We start from the raw sequence: 7797 nt of genomic DNA, 5'->3' as shown, positions 1-7797 counted from the left end.
ACAAATCCTCAGAGGTGTGAGCGTTTCGAGATCAGTCGTATACATGTAAATGTTGGTCGTCAGTGACCGTGTGGCCTAATGGATAAGGCGTTGGACTTCGGATCTGATGATTACAGGTTCGAATGCTGTCACGCTTGTGTTTTTCCAGTTGTGAAAAAGAAACATAACGTTTTAGTGTAGCAATTGAGCAGTACGAAACAGTCTGAATGTTGCTGTTGACCATTTTTTGCTTGGAGATGCTCTTGAGCTTGAAACACACACAACAAGACCGGTGTTAACTAGCGAAATGGTCGGCAGAGTGCCGACACAGCGAGTTTTGACTATCACTTGCACATCTAAAACAACGTAGGAAAGTAACTCGTTCGGCTTTTGAGTCACATATAGTATGTGTGTTAATTTTGACGCCACTAGCTCTGCATGTTGTCATGCAATTTCTTTACCTCTCAGAAATGATTATGAGATAAAAGTGAAGTACGTGACGAGTGTGACGTTAGGAAAACATTAGGCATCATGGAGAGATTCTGTATGGGACCACCCAACCCAAACGAGTACTGTGTGACGTGCTACCCGGCAGGTATTCACCGAGGTAGCCGGCTAGCTCAGTCGGTAGAGCGTCAGACTCTTAATCCCAGTGTCGTGGGTTCGAGCCAGACGCTGGGCGGAACGGAATTTTGTTCCGCTGCAGGTGTAAATCACCGTTTTTCTGATTAACGAGATTTAATGGAAATAGCAACTTTAAACTTTGCCTACGTCTCTGTCAGTCGCAAGGAAACTGTATTTGAAGGTGAAAGTGATTATGTAGACATGTGTGAAAGACATGTTCTGAAATGCAAGTGTTGTTGTTTGGAGAGCTCATCGGTTACGTGTCAGATGTGTAGCTAAGCAGTAATTTGTCGCCATAGCTGCAAATATTAGCTGGTAATATGAAGTGTTGTCAGCTAAAGTCTGATGATGCAGACGACCGTAAGGACGAAGTACCCAAGAGTACTGCTAGGCCGCCCCTCTTTAGCTCAGTGGTAGAGCACTGGTCTAATAAACCAGGGGTCGTAAGTTCCATCCTCACATGAGAAAGATGAATTTTGGAAATCAGTTGCGCGTCGTGGCCGTATAGCAAACAGTACCTGTGATGACGAACAATTAGCGACAGGCGTTTTTTTAAGAATTACTCTCAGATGCGATTAAGGCGAATGGCGCAGATAAAGCATTTGCCAAAGCGGTACAGCATAGGGTGGGACGAGGCAGTCTGAATTACATTTTATAGATGTATTTCTCACATATCTCAGAGCCTCTCGCGATATTCGTCGTCGTCGTCGTCGTCGTCGTCGTCGTCGCCGCCGCTTCTGCAGAAGTAGCAAATGGCAATCGTAGCAAATGCGGCGAGGGACACCCTGCCTTCGATTCCGAATGCACAAAGTGTGTGGTCTTGTTTCTCAGTCTATATTTGGTCGGTCACGTCAGAGGTTGAATGTAACGAATGGGTGGGAAAGAGCAAGGGGCAGCGGCTGTGTAGAACGAAAACACAAATCCTCAGGGGTGTGAGCGTTTCGAGATGAGTCGTATACATGTAAATGTTGGTCGTCAGTGACCGTGTGGCCTAATGGATAAGGCGTCGGACTTCGGATCTGAAGATTACAGGTTCGAATGCTGTCACGCTTGTGTTTTTCCAGTTCTGAAAAAGAAACATAACGTTTTAATGTAGCAATTAAGCAGTACGAAACAGTCTGAATGTTGCTGTTGACCATTTTTTGCTTGGAGATGCTCTTGAGCTTGAAACACACACAACAAGACCGGTGTTAACTAGCGAAATGGTCGGCAGAGTGCCGACACAGCGAGTTTTGACTATCACTTGCACATCTAAAACAACGTCGGAAAGTAACTCGTTCGGCTTTTGAGTCACATAAAGTATGTGTGTTAATTTTGACGCCACTAGCTCTGCATGTTGTCATGCAATTTCTTTACCTCTCAGAAATGATTATGAGATAAAAGTGAAGTACGTGACGAGTGTGACGTTAGGAAAACATTAGGCATCATGGAGAGATTCTGTATGGGACCACCCAACCCAAACGAGTACTGTGTGACGTGCTACCCGGCAGGTATTCACCGAGGTAGCCGGCTAGCTCAGTCGGTAGAGCGTCAGACTCTTAATCCCAGGGTCGTGGGTTCGAGCCAGACGCTGGGCGGAACGGAATTTTGTTCCGCTGCAGGTGTAAATCACCGTTTTTCTGATTAACGAGATTTAATGGAAATAGCAACTTTAAACTTTACCTACGTCTCTGTCAGTCGCAAGGAAACTGTATTTGAAGGTGAAAGTGATTTTGTAGACATGTGTGAAAGACATGTTCTGAAATGCAAGTGTTGTTGTTTGGAGAGCACATCGGTTACGTGTCAGATGTGTAGCTAAGCAGTAATTTGTCGCCATAGCTGCAAATATTAGCTGGTAATATGAAGTGTTGTCAGCTAAAGTCTGATGATGCAGACGACCGTAAGGACGAAGTACCCAAGAGTACTGCTAGGCCGCCCCTCTTTAGCTCAGTGGTAGAGCACTGGTCTAATAAACCATGGGTCGTAAGTTCCATCCTCTCATGAGAAAGATGAATTTTGGAAATCAGTTGCGCGTCGTGGCCGTATTGCAAACAGTACCTGTGATGACGAACAATTAGCGCCAGGCGTTTTTTTAAGAATTACTCTCAGATGCGATTAAGGTGAATGGCGCAGATAAAGCATTTGCCAAAGCGGTACAGCATAGGGTGGGACGAGGCAGTCTGAATTACATTTTATAGATGTATTTCTCACATATCTCAGAGCCTCTCGCGATATTCGTCGTCGTCGTCGTCGCCGCCGCCGCTTCTGCAGAAGTAGCAAATGGCAATCGTAGCAAATGCGGCGAGGGACACCCTGCCTTCGATTCCGAATGCACAAAGTGTGTGGTCTTGTTTCTCAGTCTATATTTGGTCGGTCACGTCAGAGGTTGAATGTAACGAATGGGTGGGAAAGAGCAAGGGGCTGCGGCTGTGTAGAACGAAAACACAAATCCTCAGAGGTGTGAGCGTTTCGAGATGAGTCGTATACATGTAAATGTTGGTCGTCAGTGACCGTGTGGCCTAATGGATAAGGCGTTGGACTTCGGATCTGATGATTACAGGTTCGAATGCTGTCACGCTTGTGTTTTTCCAGTTGTGAAAAAGAAACATAACGTTTTAATGTAGCAATTGAGCAGTACGAAACAGTCTGAATGTTGCTGTTGACCATTTTTTGCTTGGAGATGCTCTTGAGCTTGAAACACACACAACAAGACCGGTGTTAACTAGCGAAATGGTCGGCAGAGTGCCGACACAGCGAGTTTTGACTATCACTTGCACATCTAAAACAACGTCGGAAAGTAACTCGTTCGGCTTTTGAGTCACATAAAGTATGTGTGTTAATTTTGACGCCACTAGCTCTGCATGTTGTCATGCAATTTCTTTACCTCTCAGAAATGATTATGAGATAAAAGTGAAGTACGTGACGAGTGTGACGTTAGGAAAACATTAGGCATCATAGAGAGATTCTGTATGGGACCACCCAACCCAAACGAGTACTGTGTGACGTGCAACCCGGCAGGTATTCACCGAGGTAGCCGGCTAGCTCAGTCGGTAGAGCGTCAGACTCTTAATCCTAGGGTCGTGGGTTCGAGCCAGACGCTGGGCGGAACGGAATTTTGTTCCGCTGCAGGTGTAAATCACCGTTTTTTTGATTAACGAGATTTAATGGAAATAGCAACTTTAAACTTTGCCTACGTCTCTGTCAGTCGCAAGGAAACTGTATTTGAAGGTGAAGGTGATTTTGTAGACATGTGTGAAAGACATGTTCTGAAATGCAAGTGTTGTTGTTTGGAGAGCACATCGGTTACGTGTCAGATGTGTAGCCAAGCAGTAATTTGTCGCCATAGCTGCAAATATTAGCTGGTAATATGAAGTGTTGTCAGCTAAAGTCTGATGATGCAGACGACCGTAAGGACGAAGTACCCAAGAGTACCGCTAGGCAGCGCCTCTTTAGCTCAGTGGTAGAGCACTGGTCTAATAAACCAGGGGTCGTAAGTTCCATCCTCACAGGAGAAAGATGAATTTTGGAAATCAGTTGCGCGTCGTGGCCGTATTGCAAACAGTACCTGTGATGACGAACAATTAGCGACAGGCGTTTTTTTAAGAATTACTCTCAGATGCGATTAAGGCGAATGGCGCAGATAAAGCATTTGCCAAAGCGGTACAGCATAAGGTGAGACGAAGCAGTCTGAATTACATTTTATAGATGTATTTCTCACATATCTCAGAGCCTCTCGCGATATTCGTCGTCGTCGTCGTCGTCGCCGCCGCCGCTTCTGCAGAAGTAGCAAATGGCAATCGTAGCAAATGCGGCGAGGGACGCCCTGCCTTCGATTCCGAATGCACAAAGTGTGTGGTCTTGTTTCTCAGCATAAGGTGGGACGAGGCAGTCTGAATTACATTTTATAGATGTATTTCTCACATATCTCAGAGCCTCTCGCGATATTCGTCGTCGTCGTCGTCGTCGTCGTCGTCGTCGCCGCCGCCGCTTCTGCAGAAGTAGCAAATGGCAATCGTAGCAAATGCGGCGAGGGACGCCCTGCCTTCGATTCCGAATGCACAAAGTGTGTTGTCTTGTTTCTCAGTCTATATTTGGTCGGTCATGTCAGAGGTTGAATGTAACGAATGGGTGGGAAAGAGCAAGGGGCAGCGGCTGTGCAGAACGAAAACACAAATCCTCAGGGGTGTGAGCGTTTCGAGATGAGTCGTATACATGTAAATGTTGGTCGTCAGTGACCGTGTGGCCTAATAGATAAGGCGTCGGACTTCGGATCTGAAAATTACAGGTTCGAATGCTGTCACGCTTGTGTTTTTCCAGTTCTGAAAAAGAAACATAACGTTTTAATGTAGCAATTGAGCAGTACGAAACAGTCTGAATGTTGCTGTTGACCATTTTTTGCTTGGAGATGCTCTTGAGCTTGAAACACACACAACAAGACCGGTGTTAACTAGCGAAATGGTCGGCAGAGTGCCGACACAGCGAGTTTTGACTATCACTTGCACATCTAAAACAACGTCGGAAAGTAACTCGTTCGGCTTTTGAGTCACATAAAGTATGTGTGTTAATTTTGACGCCACTAGCTCTGCATGTTGTCATGCAATTTCTTTACCTCTCAGAAATGATTATGAGATAAAAGTGAAGTACGTGACGAGTGTGACGTTAGGAAAACATTAGCCATCATAGAGAGATTCTGTATGGGACCACCCAACCCAAACGAGTACTGTGTGACGTGCTACCCGGCAGGTATTCACCGAGGTAGCCGGCTAGCTCAGTCGGTAGAGCGTCAGACTCTTAATCCCAGGGTCGTGGGTTCGAGCCAGACGCTGGGCGGAACGGAATTTTGTTCCGCTGCAGGTGTAAATCACCGTTTTTCTGATTAACGAGATTTAATGGAAATAGCAACTTTAAACTTTGCCTACGTCTCTGTCAGTCGCAAGGAAACTGTATTTGAAGGTGAAGGTGATTTTGTAGACATGTGTGAAAGACATGTTCTGAAATGCAAGTGTTGTTGTTTGGAGAGCACATCGGTTACGTGTCAGATGTGTAGCCAAGCAGTAATTTGTCGCCATAGCTGCAAATATTAGCTGGTAATATGAAGTGTTGTCAGCTAAAGTCTGATGATGCAGACGACCGCAAGGACGAAGTACCAACGAGTACCGCTAGGCAGCGCCTCTTTAGCTCAGTGGTAGAGCACTGGTCTAATAAACCAGGGGTCGTAAGTTAGATCCTCACAGGAGAAAGATGAATTTTGGAAATCAGTTGCGCGTCGTGGCCGTATTGCAAACAGTACCTGTGATGACGATCAATTAGCGACAGGCGTTTTTTTAAGAATTACTCTCAGATGCGATTAAGGCGAATGGCGCAGATAAAGCATTTGCCAAAGCGGTACAGCATAAGGTGGGACGAGGCAGTCTGAATTACATTTTATAGATGTATTTCTCACATATCTCAGAGCCTCTCGCGATATTCGTCGTCGTCGTCGTCGTCGTCGTCGTCGCCGCCGCCGCTTCTGCAGAAGTAGCAAATGGCAATCGTAGCAAATGCGGCGAGGGACGCCCTGCCTTCGATTCCGAATGCACAAAGTGTGTTGTCTTGTTTCTCAGTCTATATTTGGTCGGTCATGTCAGAGGTTGAATGTAACGAATGGGTGGGAAAGAGCAAGGGGCAGCGGCTGTGCAGAACGAAAACACAAATCCTCAGGGGTGTGAGCGTTTCGAGATGAGTCGTATACATGTAAATGTTGGTCGTCAGTGACCGTGTGGCCTAATGGATAAGGCGTCGGACTTCGGATCTGAAGATTACAGGTTCGAATGCTGTCACGCTTGTGTTTTTCCAGTTCTGAAAAAGAAACACAACGTTTTAATGTAGCAATTGAGCAGTACGAAACAGTCTGAATGTTGCTGTTGACCATTTTTTGCTTGGAAATGCTCTTCAGCTTGAAACACACACAACAAGACCGGTGTTAACTAGCGAAATGGTCGGCAGAGTGCCGACACAGCGAGTTTTGACTATCACTTGCACATCTAAAACAACGTCGGAAAGTAACTCGTTCGGCTTTTGAGTCACATAAAGTATGTGTGTTAATTTTGACGCCACTAGCTCTGCATGTTGTCATGCAATTTCTTTACCTCTCAGAAATGATTATGACATAAAAGTGAAGTACGTGACGAGTGTGACGTTAGGAAAACATTAGGCATCATGGAGAGATTCTGTATGGGACCACCCAACCCAAACGAGTACTGTGTGACGTGCTACCCGGCAGGTATTCACCGAGGTAGCCGGCTAGCTCAGTCGGTAGAGCGTCAGACTCTTAATCCCAGGGTCGTGGTTTCGAGCCAGACGCTGGGCGGAACGGAATTTTGTTCCGCTGCAGGTGTAAATCACCGTTTTTCTGATTAACGAGATTTAATGGAAATAGCAACTTTAAACTTTGCCTACGTCTATGTCAGTCGCAAGGAAACTGTATTTGAAGGTGAAAGTGATTTTGTAGACATGTGTGAAAGACATGTTCTGAAATGCAAGTGTTGTTGTTTGGAGAGCTCATCGGTTACGTGTCAGATGTGTAGCTAAGCAGTAATTTGTCGCCATAGCTGCAAATATTAGCTGGTAATATGAAGTGTTGTCAGCTAAAGTCTGATGATGCAGACGACCGTAAGGACGAAGTACCCAAGAGTACTGCTAGGCCGCCCCTCTTTAGCTCAGTGGTAGAGCACTGGTCTAATAAACCAGGAGTCGTAAGTTCCATCCTCGCATGAGAAAGATGAATTTTGGAAATCAGTTGCGCGTCGTGGCCGTATAGCAAACAGTACCTGTGATGACGAACAATTAGCGACAGGCGTTTTTTTAAGAATTACTCTCAGATGCGATTAAGGCGAATGGCGCAGATAAAGCATTTGCCAAAGCGGTACAGCATAGGGTGGGACGAGGCAGTCTGAATTACATTTTATAGATGTATTTCTCACATATCTCAGAGCCTCTCGCGATATTCGTCGTCGTCGTCGTCGTCGTCGTCGTCGTCGTCGCCGCCGCCGCTTCTGCAGAAGTAGCAAATGGCAATCGTAGCAAATGCGGCGAGGGACGCCCTGCCTTCGATTCCGAATGCACAAAGTGTGTTGTCTTGTTTCTCAGTCTATATTTGGTCGGTCATGTCAGAGGTTGAATGTAACGAATGGGTGGGAAAGAGCAAGGGGCAGCGGCTGTGCAGAACGAAAACAC

General features: G+C 46.0%; 1 non-coding gene across 1 annotated transcript; it reads left to right on the top strand.

The window, feature by feature from the left end:
- Positions 1–5750: 5750 nt before the first annotated feature.
- Trnai-aau (transfer RNA isoleucine (anticodon AAU)) lies at positions 5751–5822 on the top strand. Its single transcript has one exon. It is a non-coding gene; the product is annotated as a tRNA-Ile (tRNA).
- The last annotated feature ends 1975 nt before the right edge of the window (positions 5823–7797 follow it).

Source organism: Schistocerca gregaria, unplaced genomic scaffold, assembly GCF_023897955.1.
Source record: "Schistocerca gregaria isolate iqSchGreg1 unplaced genomic scaffold, iqSchGreg1.2 ptg000350l, whole genome shotgun sequence".
Classification (NCBI taxonomy): domain Eukaryota; kingdom Metazoa; phylum Arthropoda; class Insecta; order Orthoptera; family Acrididae; genus Schistocerca; species Schistocerca gregaria.
This window is presented reverse-complemented; position numbering and strand designations above follow the sequence as displayed.